This window comes from Arvicanthis niloticus, chromosome 17 (genome assembly GCF_011762505.2).
Source record: "Arvicanthis niloticus isolate mArvNil1 chromosome 17, mArvNil1.pat.X, whole genome shotgun sequence".
NCBI classification, from domain to species: Eukaryota; Metazoa; Chordata; class Mammalia; order Rodentia; family Muridae; genus Arvicanthis; species Arvicanthis niloticus.
The window spans coordinates 17,767,559-17,788,882 of record NC_047674.1 but is presented as its reverse complement, the minus strand read 5'-3'; the positions used below and the strand labels follow the sequence as shown (position 1 = coordinate 17,788,882).

General features: G+C 42.3%; 1 protein-coding gene and 1 pseudogene across 4 annotated transcripts in view; one reads left to right on the top strand and one right to left on the bottom strand.

Annotated features, from left to right (window-relative positions):
- Nucleotides 1–4,636: 4,636 nt before the first annotated feature.
- Nucleotides 4,637–5,196, bottom strand: LOC117722641 (ATP synthase F(0) complex subunit C1, mitochondrial pseudogene; annotated as a pseudogene).
- Nucleotides 5,197–9,963: 4,767 nt separating this feature from the next.
- Gigyf2 (GRB10 interacting GYF protein 2) overlaps nucleotides 9,964–21,324 on the top strand; it is a 125,061-nt gene continuing 113,700 nt past the window's right edge. For 3 of the 4 annotated variants that reach the window (XM_034521652.2, XM_034521653.2, XM_034521651.2), the window contains exons 1-2: nucleotides 9,964–10,063; nucleotides 17,227–17,291. The gene's annotated coding sequence lies outside the window, so the exon portion shown is untranslated. The remainder of the gene's footprint in view (nucleotides 10,064–17,226; nucleotides 17,292–21,324) is intronic. The other variant, XM_076914858.1, reaches the window with a different exon arrangement.

The following is a 21,324-nucleotide window of genomic DNA, read 5'->3' as shown; positions in this document are numbered from 1 at the left end:
TGACAAGACATTGATGAGCTCCCAGAAAGACTAGCAGAGGAAGGGGGTGGGTATGGAGCTAAAAAATGGGCATGGGGCCAAGCAACTGGGACACAGGCCAAGAGTACAGCCTGGGAATCAGCCAGGGATAGTGAGTGCTGCTGCCCTGGCTGCTCAGAATTCTGTGGTGTTGTGCTTCTTTGGGTCATTTACTTCAGCTCCAGACTCCAAAGCTAAGCTCAGTCATGTGCCCACGAGTTGGGGTTGAGGGGTAGCATTTGGAATTTTTTTTTTCTGTCTTCTGTAAAGAAAAGCAGGTGTTTCCAGGTCCTGCTTCCCATTAGCAACATGGGAAAGTCTCCCAAGTGCAGAAGTCACTAGAACGTGGCAGGTGCCCACTGCAGAGGCACACCCATGGGGTTTTTGTTTGTTTTTAGACAGGGTCTCGCTGTGTAGCCAAGGCTGTCCTGGAACTCAGAGTCTTCCTGCCCCAGCCTTCCCGGTGCTAAGATAAGAGTATGCATGGCTGCTCCCGCCTTTCTTCATGACTTTGGACCTTGGAATATTTCCGGTAGGTAAAAAGGTCAAAGAAGAAAAATATATTTAAGGGAGCATATACAGTATTCTTCCTTTCTTTAAAAAATGTACATTTTTTTATGTATTCTTTGAGAAGAATATATACATATATTATATATAATATATACATATATCATACATATATACAATGTATTTTGATCATATCCATTGCCCTGCTGCCCACCCCCGGACTTCTCCCCAGTCAGTGTTCTTTCTAATGATAAAACCTTTGACAGCAAACAGGCAGTCTGTCCACAGGTGGATCAAACATCTACAGAAATGGACATTGAAAACAAAAGACATCCTGTTTGTTAGGGGGAAAACCAGGGTTACAGCAATAGGCATGGTGATGTTACATGTTAGGCATGTCTGTTTTAGATGGGATATGTAAAACCATGTCTCTGCCCAAGAAGAATGGATGCTTCTGACAGCAGCAACCACGTGGGTTTTGGGGGTATCCATGGTATCTACAGAACAGAGTAGTACCAAAAATGCAAAATTTTGTGCACATGAAACTGAGAGGAGGAGACCCCTTGCCCCATGGGCCATGGTGAGGATATTCAGGTTTTCCCCTTTATGTTTTTGAAAAATCCAAAACTAAAAAAAAAAATTGTAAGATAATGCTTTCACACTATAATAACTACTATCACCACTATTTTTCCAAAGTAAGAGGCTGGGTTTTTTGTTTTGTTTTGTTTTGTTTTTGTTTTTGTTTTTTAAATTTCAGTCTGGTCTTGAGTTTGACAGGTAGCCAAGGATGATCTTTAACTTGTGACTCTCCTGCCTTCACATCTCAAATGCTAGGGTTACAAACTTGTGCTATCAAGCTTTGTTTATGAAGTATTAGGGATCAAATTATGGAGGCAATCTTAAGGAGCCATTAAGATTCCTTGTCTGGAGGGAATCAGTTCCCAGAACATATCCTCTGACCTCTGTGTGCATCATGACATGGACTTCCTCCCTCAGCATGCAAAGTAAGTAAATAAATGTAATAAAAAAAATAAAAATAATTCCTTCTTCCCAGATATCTTTACCTTTTATCAAGTTGACATAAAACTGGCCATCCTACCAGCCTACCTAATGTGTGACAGACTTTTACTAAAGTACACCTTGGTGAACCAATGACTTTTATTGGTGTTACTTACAGGAGTATGGGTGGAGGTTACTTATAGGAGCAGAAAGGACATAAAGCCAGCAACATCAATAAAGCCCACCCCAGCATGGGTGACAATCATGAAAGATGGGAGCCTGCAGGCAGCTCAACAGGGTTGGAGAGTATCCTTTCCAGGTGCTCAATTGGTCTAAATCTCTTCCAGGCAGCTCTGTTAGTATCTGCTTCTTCCAGGAGGCTGGTCTGGTCTGGTCTGAGAGTCTTTGTTGCAGCTTGTCTTGTCTGAGAGTGACTCTCAGTACTCCTCAGTGTTTACTCTTGAAAGGGAAAGACCTAGTGAATCTGGTAGGTTTCAGAGACTTCCTGGAGTTACTTTGCCTCGTTTACTTCCCTGGGAGACAGGATGTTGTAACTGCTGCAGAACACCTAGACTATGTGAAACCGTATCTCAACCTTTCACCTCCCCACAAAGGGAAAAAAGGGCCCATGAGATGATTCTGTAAATGAACTGCCACCAAGCATGACGACCTGAGTTCAACATGGTAGAAGGAGAGAACCAACTCCAGAAAGTTGTTCTATCATCTCTACACTTGGGATATGGCATGCACATACATGCGCACACACAATGTCATTGTGCTATTTTCTTTAAGAAATAAAAAAGTCTGGAAGTGGTGATTTATACCTTTAATTCTAGCATTTCAGCTGAGGCAGAAAGATCCTGAGTTGGAGCTAGGCTGGGTGACAGAGTTTCAAGAGAGTGTAGGTTACACAGAAAGACCCTTTCTCAACCTCCTTTCTAAACAAATACACAGATAAGAAAGAGATGGTGTCTCAGTTTCTTTTTCTCTTTCTGTGTTCAAATATCTCAAGGACAACAACTTCCAGGGGATTGGATTTACTCCCACATTCAAAACAGACTGTCATGGCTAGGAATTCAAGGCACCAGTAGTTTGAAGCAGCTGGTCATGTCTTATCCAAAGTGAGGAGACCGGGATGAAGGCACACTGCTCCTTAGTTCCCTCTATTCATTGTACAGCCCAGGATCTTGGTCACTGAATGGTACTGCCCACAGTGGGTAGAGTGTCGCCCATAGTAGGCAAGTCTTTCCATCTCTGTGACCCCAGTTGACAGCGAACACTAAATTATCACAGATTGAAATGGACAACCAGAAATAAAATGAGAGAAACAATTCAATAGTGTCCCAGAGAACTCTCTGGGGCAGCAGAAATACGAACCCCTGAATATGAAAAAGATTGAGAAAGTAGATAATGTTTTGGGACATACCATGGAGCATTAGGTGAAAGAATGCATTTTTTTCAAGATTTCTTTTCTTTTCTTTTTTTTTTTTTTTAAAGGGGAGACAAGTTTGCTTGGTGAACACAGGAACTCAAGACAATCCCACTTCAGCCCCAGGTGAAGAACAGCCTGTTTATCTCTCTCTCTCTTTTTTTAAAGATTTATTTATTTATTTATTTATTTATCTATTTATTTAATGCATATGAGTACACCACCATTGCTCTCTTCAGACGCACCAGAAGAGGCACCAGACTCCATTACAAATGGTTGTGAACCACCATGTGGTTGCTGGGAATTGAACTCAGGACCTTTGGAAGAGCAGTCAGTGCTCTTAACCACTGAGCCATCTCTCCAGCCCCCTCAATATTTCTTTATGGCTTTTCTTAGCCATCCAAAGGTTGGAAAAGAATTGAAAATGTCCAAGAAGTTTTATAGTAAAAGTCTGTTTTGGTAAAATGTAAAAATGGATTTATCTCCATAGTTCTTATCTCTATGGCCTCTCCTGAACATGTTTCCTCAGCTCTCTGGTTTGGTATCTTCAATCTTCCTTGTATTTTCCCTTTGTTTTCTAGACCAACACTCTTAGAGTTCTATGTTGGCCAATTTCCCTTTACTATAATTAAAGACTGAAACCTGGTAACTTTTTAAGAACAGAGGCTTATTTTACTTACAGCTTTAGAAGTTAGTAATCCAACTAGCATAGCATAAGCTCTAGTAAGGTCTCTATGGTGTGCCACATAATGGCAATGGCATCATGATGGGAGTATGTGTGAAAGGGAGAGAACCTGCAATGAGATAGAAGTCAGAATGTGAAGAGAAGCTCTTTCACAATGCCCTCTCAGGGGAGCAATCAGAATCCCATAAGAACTACCTTAATGTGTTCCAGAAAAATACCCTTAACACTCCAGTGAATTCTCATGAGGACCCAACTCTTGACGATACCACTACTTCCTAACCTTACTTAGTGGAGATCAATCTTCCAATACATGAGTCTTTAGGGTTATCTTAGGATTACTTTTACTGTGAAGAGACATCTTTACATGATTTACATAAGAGACATGATTACAGCAACTCTTATGAAGGAAAACATTTGACTGGGGCTGGCTCACAGTTCAGAGGTTCAGTCATTGAGAGAAGCATGGTGGCCTGCAGGTAGACATGGTGCATGGAGGCAGCAGGAGGAGATAGTGAGGTACTCTAGTCCTTGTTGGAGCTTCTGAAACCTCAAAGCCTACCCCCCTGTGACACACTTCCTCCAACAAAACCACACCCACATCAATAAGGCCATGCCTCTAATAATTCCATTCTCTGAGTCTATGGGGGCCATTTTCTTTCAAATCACCACCAGGGGACAAACTTCATGCAAACTGTAATCCTAGCAGGTCATTACAATCTGAGTGGCTACTGGCCTCTGCACCAACAGTTCACTTCCCTTTGCTTCTACTTTTACACTTTCCAGATCTCTCTCTCTCTCTCTCCCTCTCCCTCTCCCCCTCCCCCTCCCCCTCCCCTCCCCTCCTCCTCCCCCTCCCCTCCCCTCCCCCTCCCCCTCCCCCTCTCCCTCCCCCTCCCTCTCTCCCTCTCCCTCTCCCTCTCCCTCTTTCTCTCTCTCTCTGAGAAATGTTGTTTAATGGTAAAGTTCAACACACTCCAGCACCAGGACTGGCATGGAGCACGGACGGCTGGGTGACCCCGTGGAGCCTCACATGTTGAAGAGGATGAGGAAGGCAACCATCAAACAGAAGAGTCCCATGGCCTTAGACAGGGCAAAGCCCAGAATGGCATACAAGAAGAGCTGCTGCTTGAGATACGGGTTCCTGGCATAGCCAATAATCAAACTACCAAACACTGTGCCAGTGCCGGCTCCTGATCCAGCCACACCAACTGTGAAGGCCCCAGTACCAGTGAACTTGGCTGTTGTGTCGATGTCCAATGTCTGGGGAAATAACAGGGGTCTGGAATTCCCATCTGGCCACCTGGAGAGGGAGCTGCTGCTGGAAGGCTGTTTCAATGGGGCCTCTGGTCTAATCAGGAGGGAGGCAGACACAGGCCTGATTAAACCCCTGGTGCAGGAGCGGTCAGAACTGGAGAAAAGAGCAGTGCCTTGGTGGTCTGCATTTTTCAATCTCCCAGCTTTAGCCCTTGGTCTCAGCGCTCAGCTCTCCCAGATCTCTTCTTCTTATCATCTTTTTCCTAACTGTCTGTTCCTCTTGCCTGGACATTTCTAGGCACTAAATCCAAGACCATTTCATTAGCTTTATGCCTCTTGACCCATCTCTAGTTGGCACTATTAGCTGGTCCTTTCCTGATTCTACTGAGATGAGCTCCTCCTGCTAGCCTAATGTATGAGACATCTCTGTCTATCAACAATAACGTTTTCTCCCAAAGGCATGGGCTTACTTTCCTGCTGAATACACGCAGTTACCTGGAGTTTCAAACACTCAGAGCCTCAGCTCACATTACGTCTGACCCTTCATTTCAACAGTTCTCTCTTCACCTTTATGATGACTGCATTAGCTTGCTAGGGCTGTTATAACCAAAGTGACTGAAAGCAGATATTTTAAATTAATCATGTGTGGGGTTTGAATGAGAATGGCCCCCATAGGCTCATATGTTTTAATATGTGTTTTTTTTTTTTAAGTTAGCTGGATGGTTTGGGGAGTGTATTAGTCAGAGTCAGAGTTACCTAGTTGAAAAGAAGGGATACAATATAAAATGTAAACACATATTTAATGTAAATATTAAATATTAAAATATAATACAATATACAATATTATATATTATATATATGTAATATATATATGTTATATATATATATATATATATATATATATATATATATATATATATGTTTATGTAGTTAAAAAGGCTTTATTACAATGGCTTACAAGCTGTGTCCTGTAATAGTCCAACAATGTCTGTCTCCCAACAGCAAGTCTGAGAATTCAGTAGCTTTTTAGTCCATAAGGCTGGATGTCTCAGCTGGTCTTCAGTATATGTGGGAATCCCGAAGAAATAGCCTCTAATGCCAGTAAAGTGAGATTGAGAGCAAGCAGGGAAAGAGCAAAAGTCTCTTTCTTCCTTTTTCTTATATAGGCTGACACAAGGATGTGTAGCACAGATTTATGGTGGGTCTTCCTACTTCAAATAAACTAAATAAAAGTAACTGAGACATCATGTTCAATAAGCCAATTGACTAACAATTTCTCACTGTGCTCAGTGAGTAGAATTTCTAGTCAATTCTAGAAGTATTCAAGTTGACAACCAAGAACAGCCATCACAGGAAGGATTAGGAGATGTGGTCTTGTTGGAGGTGTCACTGAGAGCAGGCTTTGAGGTTTCAAAAGACTTGGCCATTACCAGTCTGTCCTTGTGTAAAAGTGGTTTTTATTTGCCTGAATAATTGTCCTCTCCAAGGCCTTTGTCTCCTAACCTAGGCCTACTTCTAGCTCCTAGCCCCTGTACAATCTAATCTAGGACTAGAATGTTTTCAGCCTCTGAAATTTACTACTGAAAAAGCTCACCTTTTCTTGTTCTTTCTGAACTCTAGCTGACTTTTTCAACTCAGCTGTTTTGGCTCAATCTCCTCTCTCAGTCAATTTAGTCAATCTGGCGTTTCTCTCTGCCTCTGAATTGTTCAGCTTGGCTTCTGACTAACTAGCAATCTTTTTTAATCTCCTGATTCCTCCTCATGATTGTTCTGTCTTTACCTGTGTCTAGCTTGTTCTCTTTTTAATCTGTCTCTGGAAAACTCTCTCAGTAAAAGTGCCTCATCCTCCCTCTCTGTGGTGCTCTACTCTTCCCCCTCAACTCCAGTGTGGTGCTCTCCACAAACTCTACCTTATCCTGTTCTGTACTCTCTTCTTTTTGTATTGGCTGTCTGTCCCTTAAGTAGCTTCCCTTTCCTCTTTCTTCTTATGAGGGTTGGGCATGTCCTATTCTGTCAATTCTTTCTCTGATTTGTCACGTTGTCTGCCACTCAATTAGGCTTGACTTTTAAACATGGGTGCTTCCTTCTACAAACTCACTTTACCTTCATCGTTTGAGGTTAAAGGTGAGTACTAAGGGTGTGTCTGTAATCCAGCCAGAAGGATTAAAGCAGTGTGCTAAGGGCTGAGCCATACCCTAACTAGAAGCAGACTCAATTATCCTATACATTCTCTCTCTACTCCTTTTTTATGGACTGGAATGTGAGCTCTCTTTTCATACTGCCACGCCTTTGCTCTGCCACCATAGACTCTGACCATCCGAAACTGTAAGTCCAATTAAGTGCTTTCTTTTGTAAGTTGCCTTGATCATGGTGTTTTTTTTTTTTTTTTTTTTTCTTCACAGCAATAGAAAAATCATCTAAGATATCATGTCTTTTTTTGGAAGTTGGATGTCAAATTGTTTGCAGGTTGATTTTGGAGGCTGTGAAAGAGACTCTGTCCCATGCCTCCCTCACTGGTTGCCAACAATTTTTGGTGTTCCCCAGCTTGTAGAAACATTACCCTCACTTCTGCCTTCATCCTCAAATGATAATCTTCTTGTATGTATTTTTGCCCAATGCTCTCCTGCCACCATGAGTTTGAAAGAGAGTCTTACTATATAGCTCAGAGTGGCCTTGAACTCACAGTGATCCTCCTGCTTCATCCTCCTGAGTACAGAGATTGCAGGCCTGGCTTTATTTCTCCATTTTTATAAGGGCATCAGGCATATTAGAATAGTGCCTACCCTAACTCATCTCATTTTATCTTGAGTAGCCAGCCTTTGAAGACCTGTCTTCAGATAAGGTCATTTCCTGAGGTACTTGGGGGTTAGGATGTCAGCATACTTTTTTGGAAGACACAACTTAGTCTGTAATCATGATGTTCCAGACTCTGTTGCTGTAAACAAATTACTCCAAGACATAATAGCTTCAAATGTCCATTTTATTATGCTGAAGGAGTCAATGGATCAGGAATTCAGACAAAGTGCCATGAAGGTGCTTGTCTCTCCTTCATGATGTCTTGGGCTTTGATGCCCTGGGATGACCTGACTGGCAGGGCCAGATTCATCTAGTGGTTTTTTTCCACTCAGTCTTCTGGCTGTTGATGTTAGCTGTTGGCTGAGACTTCAGTTGGGGCTGTTGATGAAAAAGTCACATACATGGGCCTCTTCTTGTGGTTTAAACTCAAGGCAGTATTCTAATTAACTCTAATTGTCATTTTGACATACCCGAGAGTCATCTGAGAGGAATGGGTTTCCCATTGAGGAACTGACTAAATTAGATTGGCCCATGGGCGTGGTGGGGGATTGCCTAGGTTGTTAATTGATGAAAAAGGATCTAGACCATTGCAGGCAGCAAAGTCCCTGGGCAGGCAGTCCTGTGTTGTCTAAAAACACTAGGTAAGCATGGACCTGTAAGTAACCCTTTCCATGATTTCTGCTTTGAGTTCCTGCTTCAATTTTCACTGTGAGCTGGGTGATGGTGATACATGCCTCAGTCCCAGTACATAGGAGGCAGAGGTGGGCAGAGCTTTGTGAGTTCAAGGACAGCCTAGTCTACAGAGTGAGTTCAGGACAGCCAGAGCTTTGCAGAGAAACCCTGGCTTGAAAACTCAACCAAACCAAAGCAAACCAAAGCAAACCCAAACCATCTTTTCTTGAGAGCATACCCTTGTTTGTCAGGGTCAGAAACACCAGAAGCTGGCAGTAATACAGCTTTTCAACGGGCCCTTCAGGCTTTCATGCTGCTGAGCTTATCCGGTGTCATCCATATTTCTCCTTTCCTTTGTTCTTTCCCCATGTATTAGTTACCTTTCCTGCTGCTGTAATAAAATACCCTGAAAGAAATTGCTTAAGAGGTAAAGGCCTTCTTTTGACTCAAAGTTCAAGAGTTCGGTCCACCTTGGTGGGGAAGTCGTGATGGCAGGAGTTTGAGGGGTGGTCACATTGTGTCCATGGTCAGGGACATTAATCTTGACAGTCAAGATTAATGATCATTCTCTGAATTTAATGCTCTTTTGTATAGGTTGACTTTGAAAGGGAATCAAGACTCAGGAAGGGAGGCAGAGGGGGAAGATGGTGTGTCTATATGTTTCTGAGTGTTGAATCCAGGGCTCCCAAACAGGCTAGGTTGGGAGTTTACCTCTGTGTTCTGAAACTTAAGTTTTCAACGTTTCTTTTTAAGATAAAGACATTTGAGTATATTTGAGTTGATGGGAAGAACTGTGATAAATGCTGGAGGATGTTTTGCAGTCGTTGTGTGAAACTCTGAGTTGATCCCAAACACCAAAGCTGGTAGAAGGGCAGGAAAAGACCAATGGCCCCAGAAAGATCCAGGTGACTTCAAATGGTAGATGTACCAGGTTTAGTAAATCGAAGTATATAGTATGTGCAGCCAAATATGAGTTCCAGAAAGACAGATAATTTCCTTTCTCCTGTATTGCCGGGTTTCCTATTCATTATCTAGCGACCCTAAAACAGTAAGGCAGTATATATAAAGGGGTTGTAGGTCCACATGGAGTGGGAGGGTGTAGAAACTTTAAAACCCTTCCCAGCTGTCACATTCCAGCACTGCAGAATGAATTCCCACTTCTACCAGAAAGGAAACTGCTTTAAATTTCAGTCTCACCATTTGCCCCATGATGGACAAACTGGCAGGAAAATGCTAGACCAAAAGCTGTGGAAAAGTTCTAGCTTGGAAAACCAGCTCATAAGTGATGTGGAGATTTTTGTACTACGAACGGGTACTGGATTGGGTGCATCGGACAGTGAGTCATAGGGCCTCTGGCCAAGCTCCAATTAGGGACACCAACTCAACTCTAGGGCTGGGGGGAGGGGGGAGATGTAGCCAAAGGCCCCACTGTGCGCCTGCGCTCCTCCGGCTCCGCCCTCTCCCAGCCCTGCATCCGGGTCTCAGGAAGGGGCGTGTCCGAGTGGAGGGGCGGGCCATAGAGGAAGGGAAAGATGTCGTGGGAAGCTGGAGATCAGGGAGGGAGTGAGGCGGGGATGTAGGCGGGACGGGGGGCGGGGCGGCGCGCGGGGTCACGTGACGTGCGTGGCGACGTGTCGGCCATCTTGTGTTGTTGAGGCTGAGGATTGACTTGGGTTCTGAGAGACTCCTGTCCCGGACCGCAGGTAACCAGTGGCTCGGTGTGTCTCCCCTGCCCACGGCCATCCCGTGCCCTGTCCCCTCCATAGTGCCCCGAGCTGCCGTGGCCTGGCGCCCACCGTAGCGTCCCCGCCGCTCCGGCCCGAGCCGGCCGCATGGACACACTCAGGGTGCCCGGCAGCGGCCGCGGCCGGCTGGGGGCGTCAGACATGGGGACAGGGCAGGTGCGGGGTCGGCAGGAGCCTCCTCTCCTGCGAGGGCCGTGGCGGGTCCGGGAGCGTCCCGGCCGAGGGCAGCCCCCTGCTTTCGCCCCCGTGGCATCGCGGGGGGAAGCCGAGGAGAGGAGGCGGGAGGCGGGGTGGGCAGTGTCAGGCCGGAGGGCTCGCCTTCCGCTGCCCGCTCCTCGGGGCCGGTCGCCCGCGCAGCCTCGGGGTACCCCGGCTAACAGCTGCTGCGAGCCGACAGCTGCTTCTGCCGGCGCTCCTGCCCGCACCTGCCCCGGGGAGGTGCGCCCTTGCCTTCTCCACCGAGCATCTGGACTGGGGAAGACTGCTTCCACGGCTGGAGGACTGGTGTGGAGCAGGCCCCAGGCAAGGTGGAGTCATGATCTGATCCTGGGACTGAGAGGCTTGGGAAAGTAGAGCCCGGGGCAGCTCAGGGGACTCAAATGTTCACACCGGGTTGAAATGGGCAAGCAGTTTCCCACGAAGCACTCTCGTCGAACACTTGGGTTTTGTAGCTGAAATATCAATCAAGCCAGCAAGGAAGGGGAGGGTGTGAAAGGAGCAGGTTGTGTGACCGCGTTTGGGAAGCAGTAACGTTGCTTTGCATTTATCTAGTAACTTCTCCCCTTACCTCCCGTTTTCTTGAAAGTCGAAGCACTTAAACACACCTAGTGGTTCTATTAGGAAGGTAAGTATTCCAACATAACTTAAGAAATTAATGGACTCAGTCAGTGATGGCTTCCCACGTAGTGCCATGTACTTTGGATTATAGGTTGTTATATTCAGGAACTGTAGTCTTCCTTATGTAGTTTCTCCTCTTTAGTAACAAATGACTTCCTAAATTATAACGACTATCATACTTTTTGTACACGAGTTTTCATCCTTTTTTGTGGCTCTGACTGGCAGAATTTCTTCCTTTTTGGTTAGAACACATACTTTGTCCTCGTTTAATGATACTTTCCTAGTGTAGCAGCTTGGATTGCTTAAACTGGGGTATGTACTTCATTGTAACATTAGAAGACACTAGAAAAACATTTAGAAGTGACATGTGTCTGGAAAAATACCAACATTGAAGGGTTAACATAGATGATGTTAGTGATTTGCTAGAAAGGAAAAGACCATGCCTTTTTTGGTACTTGACAAAGGCTTTAGGGTTTTGTGGCCAGGGAAGAAGAGACTATGTACTATATGCTACCATTCTTCTATTGTATTTTATTTTGGCCTACAAGTACTTAATACAGTGTTGTATGCTGAGGGACAAATATTTCTGTTTCTGTCGAGCTCACTTCTAGACATCTAAATACTTAACTAAAAATATACAAATACATCGTGATGTAATGATGGGGCTGTGTCCCGTAAACTGATTGAAAGTTGAAGTATGTAAGCTGAAAGCTATCAGTCTGCTGCCCACTGATAAGGCTCCTGTAGAATCTTGATTATTTCTCCCTTATAATTGTATGGTTAGATTTTATATGATTTTGTCACTCTCTGGTCCTAGTCAGCAGTACTAGGGAGTATTACATATTGCTAACTCAGGAAGAAATCATAACTGGAAATATGAAGAATGATTTCTACTGAGTCCATATTGTTTTTACCTCATAGTAAAGTGCAAACTCTTGTTAAGTCAAACAAATCTGTGCAGGGACCATCTGTTTATGTAGGAGTAACAGAAAAAAAAAAGAGAGATAGGGAGACAGGATAATTGTGGGAAGGGTTAATTTTTAAATTTAGTCCCGAGAGGAGACTTTACAGGTAAGCTAAAATTTGAGGAAACACCTGATAGGTAGAGGGCAGGGTACTTCACCAAGAGGCAGAAGGGGCAAAGATCCTGAGACAAGAATGTGATAATGGTGGGACCTATCAAGGGCTTGCTGGGAAGAGCACTGAGGCTATCTAGTCTGGAGAGACTGAAAGAAAGTGATTGGAATGTATCTACACACCTCTTTGGCAGGAAGATGAAGTGGATCATTCACTGCTCTGGAGGAGAGAGAGAGGAAGCAAGGGAGCGTGTGTGTGTGTGTGCGCGCGCGCTACTCTGAAACTTGCCCTTTTGCCTGAGTCTCCCAAGTTTCTGAGATCTATGGAAAAGTCTTAGGAAAATCAGATTCTATAGACTTGAGCCAAGATCCCTCTCCCATTCATTTGGAAAACTCAGGGTGTTCATCTACTTCAGGAATTATAATGAATTTCTATTTATTTATTTATTTATTTATTTTTGGTTTTTCAAGACAGGGTTTTTCTGTATAGTCCTGGCTGTCCTGGAACTCACTCTGTAAACCAGGCTGGCCTCAAACTCAGAAATCCGCCTGCCTCTGCCTCCCATGTGCTGGGATCAAAGGTGTGCGCCACCACTGCCCGGCTATAATGAATTTCTTAAAACTAAGTTTTTAGGTATGATTGTTGTTAGACTGCCTGGAAATACTTTTTTAAAGGAATAGCTTTTTGGCTGTTTTAATTTTTTAATTTTTTTGGTTTTTGATTTTTCCAGACAGGGCTTCTTGATGCAGCCTTGGCTGTCCTGGAACTTGTTCTAGACCAGGCTGTCCTTGAACTCCTGCCTCTGCCTCCTAAGTGCTGGGATTAAAGATGTTTGCCAACACTGCCTAGCAAGAAATGGCTTTTAAAGAAAGCTTCTTGATTGACTAAGTAGGAGCATTTTGCAAGCTCAGGGACTACCTGGTAATATGGTGAGACACTAAGACTAAGAAGAGTTAGGAATATAGCTTAGGGTAGATCTTGCCTTAGCATGCCTGATATCCAGGTTCAGTCCTCAGTACTGCCTAAACAAAAAGAGTATTTGGAAGTGAGGAATTCTTCTTGGACACTGGTGATTAAGGAATATAATCAAATGAAGCAATATGTTAACCCAAATTATCCACAGTTGGTTAGTGAAGGGTTTCTTTTTTAATTCTGTACAGTCCAGCCTAGTTTTAACTGGCCCAGGGACCCTCTCATAATTTCTGTAGATATCCTTTATATCATTTTGCTTGTGTAGAGTGTTTTTTTTTTTTTTTTTTTTTTTTTTTTGGTTTTTCTAGACAGGGTTTCTCTGTGTAGTCCTGGCTGTCCTGGAACTCACTCTGTAGACCAGGCTGGCCTCGAACTCAGAAATCCTCCTGCCTCTGCCTCCCAAGTGCTGGGATTAAAGGCGTGCACCACTGCCGCCCGGCTAGAGTGTTTTATTTTATTTTATTTTTTTTACTTTTTTTTTTTACCTTTTAAGCTAGATTGCAAATTAATTTGCTGCTTAATAGGCTGGGGACTTTTTTTTTTTCTGAGGGCCTTCTAGCTTATTTTTATATTCATAAGTGGCTGATTTAATAACCTTAACTGATAAATTTAGCATTTTGACTTTTGGAGCATTTTTTTTGCCGATGGATTGACTGTATGAAAAATAATTTATAGTAGACTTGCCTCAAAGTCATGTGAAGATAGGAATTCCAAGGCAGAGTGTGAATGGAGCTTTGCAGCCAGAGGACATAGGGATGGTGGTGCTGAGGTAGTGTTCTAACTCATTACATCTACATCGTGTTCCCTTGCTGAATTTTTGAAATGACATTTTAAAATTATACTCTCTGATGTCATATCAGTTTATTTGTTCTCATGACTCTGCATTTTAATACTCTGTACATGTATTCTTTTTGTTGACCTTCACAGTAGAAGACGTATTGGCAATAATTGCTGTCTGGGAAGACCTTTTTAAGTGGAAAAATAAACTGTTTTATTCCTGGCCCTCCTCAAAGATCTATGGTTTGTGCCATTTAAAAAAAAAATGATGCCTCTTTTTTTTTTTCAGTTCTCCTTTAGTTTATTAAATTTTCTTTCTTTCTTTTTTTTTTGTTTTTTTGTTTTTTTGAGACATGGTTTCTCTGTGTAGTCCTGGCTGTCCTGGAACTCACTCTGTAGACTAGGCTGGCCTCAAACTCAGAAATCCTCCTGCCTCTGCCTCCCAAGTGCTGGGATTAAAGGCGTGCACCACTGCCACCCGGCCTAAATTTTCTGTGCTTTCTGTTTTATTCTATAGTTGGGCCAGTCTCATAGGTTGAATCTAGAATTTATGTTGGTGTTAATCTAATCTACACATTTAGGCAGGTTAAATGTCCCATGGTCTTCATGAAATGTGTCTGTCTGTGTGCCTGCCTGCCCCTCCCTTCTCTCTCTCTCTTTCTCTCTCTCTCTCTCTCTGAGACAGAGTTTCTCTGTGTAGTCCTGGCCGTCCTCAGAGATCCACCTGCCTCTGTCTTCCAAGAGCTGGGATTAAAGGTATTCCATTACCCACCAGCCTTGAAAAATATGTAGCCAAGGCTGGCCTGGAACTCATGATCCTCTTGCCTTCACCATCTTTAGCAAATCCTACCACTGCCACCAAAACTGGCTGAATTTTTTCTTAAAATTGCTTGATAATTCTTGTAAAAATTTGACCCCACCCCTACTCCCAATTTCTCTTTAACCCTTATTAGTATTGTTTTACAATTACATTATTTAGGGTGTGTGTATGTAATGTATATATGTGGGTATATATGAGTATCTGTGCCATTGACTGCCTGTGGAGGTTAGTGGAAACTTGTGAAAGTTTGTTTTCTCCTTCTACCATGTGAGTGCCATGAACTGAACTCAGGTTATCAGGCTTGGCAGCAGGTGCTTTTACTCCCTGAGCTATTTTGGTGGTTCCCTTGCGAGTGTTTTTCTGGTAGATGCTGTAGAGTTGCCATTGGATTTTGATGCCCTAAAGAATTGTATCTCTAAAATAGAATTTTTAATTTTATTTTATAAGTTTATTATTATGATTATGATTAGAAAGAATTTGTGTGTTGTGCCTGTGGAGATTAAAGGACAACTTTGTGAAACTGGCTCTTCCCTTCTAATATACAGGCTCCTGGAGTTGGAACCCAGGCCATCAGGCTTAAGGGCAAGTGCCCATACCACTGAACTGTCTCACAGTTGTGACCTCCCACCCCTCACCCTGAAAACCGGAGGTCCTGTAGTCTAGCCAGCCTTGAACTGCGTAGCAGAAGATGACCTTGAACCTGTTGATCCTCCTGCTTACACCAGAGAGCTATGGTTACTAGCCTGTGCTTCCTGCCTCTCTCCCCATACCCCCCCCCCCCCCCTTGTGCTGGAGAATCAAACTGAGAGCTTCATTCATGCCATGCAAACACTCTTTATGGAGTTATATACATTTCCTGCCCAGATCTGAATTTTTTGATTAGCTTATTATATTTTTAGGTTGTTGTGCACTTATATGAATGAAAAATATATTAATTTCATAGGATATAAAAGGGTACTATTAGTTTTTCCTCAAAAAAGGAAAATTTGAAAAGAAAAGAATATTCCTGTAAATTACCAAACTTAATTTTATAAAAATGTTTTCTAAGCAGCCATGGAGTACAGCCTAGTAACCCAGCACTTGGGAGGTGGAGGCTGGAGGATCAGGAGTTCAAGGTCACCTTCTAAGTAGTGAAGTGGAGGCTAGAGAGACTGTCTCAAAGAACAAGAAAGCAAGTTTTCAAGGTTACCTCTCTATAGTAAGAAACTTTTTTTTTAACTGAAAGGTTTTATTAACTTGAGCCTAGAAGATACCTTGGAATTTATATTTATAGGAGAGTTGTATTGTCTAGTTCTACCTTCTATTTTCTTCCCTTTTAAAAAATGTAGAGTTTGTGGGACTGGAGTAGTGACTTGGCAGCTAAGAGCACTTACTCTTTTTCAAGAGGACCTGGGTTCAGTCAGTACCCACACCCAATGATTCACAATTGTCAGCTCTAGGGATATTCTTCTGGCCTCCTTAGGCATCCCCACTTCAGAAGGTGTGCGCACACTCACATGCTTGCACACACCCCCTCCCCCACCCCCACTGCCCACACATACATATTAATAAAAAATTTTAAATATAGCTTTCTAAGGCTATCTGGTGAATTTTATGACGTTATAATAGGTCTTTTTCCAGAATTAAATGTGATCTTTTCTCGAGTTGTTTCCTTACAGTTCATAAATTGTCAACTTATTATTTTTTTTTTTTAACTAAAAATTTACTGTTTATTTTTTTGTATGTATGGGTGCTTTGTTTGCATCTATTTTGTATGCCTGGTGCCTGTAGAGGCTAGAAGAGGGTATTGGAGATGTGGGTGCTGGGAATTGAATTTGGGTCTTCTGGAAAAGCAGCCAGTGCTCTTAACTAGTGAGCCCTCTTTTCTAGCCCTTTGAGACAAGCTCTTGCTGTGTAGTCCAGGCAAGCCTCAGTGCATGGCCCTCCTGCCTTTCTGCCTCCTCTGTGCTGGGATTACAGGTATGTGTCACCATGCTTGGTCTTTCTTGGACAGTGTTCTTGTCATCATTTTATTTTAGCCAAGAAACTACTTGACGTGCTTCAGAATGCTTTTTTTGTAACTGCAGATCCACTTGTCGGTCATTAAGGTTCTAAGCAGCTATAGCCCAGACCACAGTGGTAGACGGATTTGGGAGGCAGAGGTAGGTGGATTTCTGTGAGTTGCCAGGACTACATAGTTGAGACCCTGTCTCAAAAACAAGCAGGTTGTGATTTAAGGTTAGTACCAGAGTTGTATAAAGCAGTTTTTGAAGGGAAACATCAAGTAATCACTTTTGAGTTCTGAAGTTGTGCTCATTTGTCATTGTCACCAAAACCACTTAGGACTTTAGTTTAAGTTCTGTAGGTTTTCCTTCTTTCTGTAGAGCTAGTGAGATTCTCATTGTTGACTTTAGCTGTTTTCTGGGACAGTCTTGCTGTACTGTCTAGGAATCCACTCTTTCTAAGTCTCATGAGTACTATAGGCACATGCTACTCTGCTGGGCAGAGGGTTTGATTCACAAACATACCAGATGTTCCTAGTATTTTAATCACACTTGGAAACTATTTCCTGTAAAATACATTCATGAGAACAACTTTTGCTTGTAAAGATTAATGAGACTGCTAGATGATTTACATCGATACTTTTTATTATCCACAGTGTTAAAAAGACCTGAAAACATTTGCTGAAACCTCTTGCTGTGAGATAGCAGAACTTTTGAACAGGTAAGGTTGAAGGGAAGCACAGAATGTGTGTTGATGACAGTAGTCCCCTGTCCCCTAAGGATCCAGGCCAGTGCTTCATGTGTGGTAGGTAAGTGCTCTACCGCGGAATTTTATCTAGCCCCAAATAGTAGAGCTCACGTTTGCTTTTAGGATTTAGATTTCTTTCTTTCGTTTGTTTGTTTTTTGTTTTGTCCCATTATTTTTTTGAGGTTATAGATAGTAAAAAGAAACTTCTGATATCTTTCAGATCCTTTATGAATCAGAATAACATACATAGCCTTTCTGGATTGATCACAGTGTGACTTTGTGTTTTAAAGATTTATTTATTTATTTATTTATTTTTTATGTATGTGAGTACACTGTCCCTGTCTTCAGACACACCAGGAAAGGGCATCTGATCCCATTACAGATGGTTGTGAGCCACCATGTGGTTTCTGAGAATTGAACTCAGGTCCTCTGGAAGAGCAGTCAGTGCTCTTAACCGCTGAGCCATCTCTCCAGCCCGACTCTGTGTTTTAAACTGCTGTAATGTTTTTGATGACAAGGAGCGGGAAGACCAATGTTTTGAGGCAAATGTGCTGAGAGAGGCTAAGGTATTTTCAAGAGTTGTTGCTTCATGAGGGATTTGGAGCAGGAGCTGGGAAGTGTTTGGGAGTCGTGATGTCTGTCTAGCATGTATTTTCCCCCAGCTGGTTGTAAGCATCTTCTTGTTCTGTTTTAGTTGTGTTTCAGTAGTCAGGATTTTCATGCTTTAATAAACATGTAGAAGAAAATGACTGCTTCACCCCTGGGGTCACAGATAAATTTGAGCAAACTGATGACTAGCTCAGCATCCCAGCTCCTTTGAAGGAGATAGGATGGATTACATTTCCTTTGGTTTTCCATCTTTGTTTCATCTAGTTGTGGCAAAGATTGGGCTCTAGAAGGATAAGTACAGCGAGCTGACAGTCTGCGTTTGTCTCCAAGACTAGTTAGTGGCAGATCTTAGAGAGTGTATTGGTAGTTCTAAGGTAGATCCAGTAGAAACTAGCATTCTAGAACAATTTTTATATGTCTTGCTAAACTTAAATGTCCTGAAGGTGTACCTTATGCATCTTATTTTGGAGATTGAGGCCTAGTAATTCTTACCTTGTATCAGTGTTGGAACCTCCAAGTTCACTCACTCTCTTTCTCCCTTTCTCCCTCTCCTCCCCCCCCTCTTTCAATTACATTTATTACATTGTATTTGTATGTGAGTATGTGTGTGGGAGTAAATGTGGTGCCACTTGTGTAGAGGTCAGAGGACAGCTTTCAGGGATTGGTTCTCTCCTTCAACCATACTATGTCCAGGAATTTTTAAACATAGGTTGTTAGGCTTGGCAACAAGTCCCTTTTCTGGCTGAGCAGTTTTTACTAGCCCCAGTTGAGTCTTTTAACATTAGATTTGGGGGTGGGGAAACCCAGGCTAGAAATTTAGCAAACAGGTGACTTTGGTTTCTGGAAAAAAAAAATTGTTGATTGCTTTTATAAATTTTAATTGTTGGTACTTTTTACAGTATTAAGCTCATAAAACTGTATTCAGAATTTATAGATATTTACATTATTGCAGAGCCAACCAGGACTATGTAGTGAGACACTCCTCCCCCCCCCCCCCCCAAAAAAAAAAACCAAAAAAAAAAAAACAAAGAAGCAAGATAGAGAGTAATAGTACTTAGCTGTTGGGGAAGATGAGTGACATCATCTTAGATTTTAGAAATTACATCATCTATAGATTTTAGAAATTATATATGTCTATAAATTATAGGAAATTTGGAAGTAATCTTAGTGCTTTTAGTATGGTGTTAGGGGTCTAACCCAGGGCATTGGTTGTGTCTAAGCACATGATTTATTATTGAATTACATCTTTTGCTCCTTAAGTAAACTGTGTATATGTCTGTATGTATATGTGTGAAGCAGGGTCTCAACTGTATAACTCAGGCTAACCTTGAATTCACAATCCTTCCCCTGCCTCTTGACCTGAGTGTTGGAATTAGAAGCACGCACTACCACACTTGGCTTTAAACTTCTTTGGGAGATAGGTCTCATGTAGGATGGCTTCAGATTTGTTATGTAGCTGAAACTGGCTTTGAATTTCCCGTCCTCTTGATTCTACCTTCCAAATGCTGGTCACAGATGTGTGCCGTTAGAGACTTCATGGTCATTGATCCCTTCCTGTGGTTGGTTTGTTTTTGTTTTTTTTTTTTGTTTTTTTTGAAGATAAGATCACATGGTATAGCCCTACTGGCTTTGAACTACTATATAGACTTGCCAAGTGGCTTGGAGCTCCTTAGTGATATTCTTGCCTTTGTTCCGTAACTGTTGGAGTTAAGAAGCATGTGCTACTATTCCCAGTTTATGGCAGTTTTTCTCAGTGGGACATTTTTTCTAGCATTACATATTTGTTGACTTACAATTTTCAATTAAAATATTTTATAGCCAGGCATATTTTGCCTTTATTCCAACACTTAGGAGGCAGAAGCTGTCAGATCTGAGTTCCAGGCCAGCCTGGACTACATAGTTCCAGGACGCCAGCGCTGCACAATGAGACACTATCTCAAAAACAAATTATTACATCCCGCTCCATAGATAGATATATGCACATAACCCTTTTAACATTTAGTCTGCGTGTACATGCGTGTGTGTAGGTCAGAGGAAGGAAATACATTTCCCATTATGTTTGAACTCAAGATTGTGAGTGTGACAACGGGTGCTTTTACCTGCTGAGCCATCTCACTAGTCTACATATCTAGATTTTTTTTTTTTTTAATGTAAAGCCTAGGAATTACTAATAAAAGTAGTACATTTATGTAACAATAGCCACAGATTTTACTTCTTACTATACTTTCTTTACTGGCTGAAGATGTTTTGGTGTATGCCGTGTACATAGGTGTGGATACATTCTTACATGTGTTTATGTGCATGCAAAGGCCAGAGGTTGACATTAGATAGCTAGCTTCCTGAATTGTTTGAGACAGGTTTGAGAATGGTTTGTGACATGATCTTACTAAACCTAGAACTCACCAGTTGTCCAGATTGGCTAGATTACAGGTGTATTCATTATACTTGACTTTATGTGGATGCAGAAGATCCAGAGTCAGGTCTTAATGCTTGTGTAGCAAGCGCATACTGACATAGCCTCTCCCCAGGCAAGAGTTAGCAGATTGTAGCTGAAGAGTTGTCTCAAATGATCTGTTTTCTTAACTGTGTACATTGAGGCAGGACATATTTTATGAGTTTTACAAAGATTTCCATGTGTTTTGTGTTCAATTTTTGATAGGCCCCGGTATTCATTTCTCTTTTGAAAACATGGGCTCAAGAGTAAGGTTATCATGCAACATAGCCATGTTGATGACCCTAGGTTTTCATAGGATGAGGTGGTTTTTGTTTTGTTCTGTTTTTTTTTTTTTTTTTTTTTTTTTGGGGGGGGTGGGGTGGGTGGGTTAAGACAAGGTCTGGCTATATAGCTTTAGCTAGCTTAGAACTTGCTGGCTGTGTATACCAGGCTGGCCTCTGCCTCTCTCAGTTGGGATTACAGGTATGTGCCTTTACAACCAGCTCTAGAATGATAAATTTTATTTTTTTTATTAAGAGGAAGACAAAAAGAAATACTTGCATTATTTAAAGCAGTAGGGAAAATATTGGTAACAATATTACATTTTATTAGAGTCATCTTTAGTAGCTAGCATGTTCTTTTGAGATTGTTTTTTGTATTGAAGTTGTGGTCCTGGAGGAAGTCTTTGGAGCTTTAGTCTCTTCAGGACTTAGTTTTTAGGTTGACAGTGAACTGATGGCAGTATTGTCTTGATAATTTCTAATGTACATTTCCATGTACATCTTGGCATAGCTGTGAAGGTAGCCGTATCCGAAGGCTCTCAGGATCATCTGCTTGGGAGCTGATGGAGCACTGCGAAAACCATGGCCCTTGTGTAACTGGATGCAAAACTATCCTGAAAGAGCAGTGGCCAGAGAGCCTTAATTTGTGTTTTGGAAACTTTTGGAAGATGTCCAAGCTTCT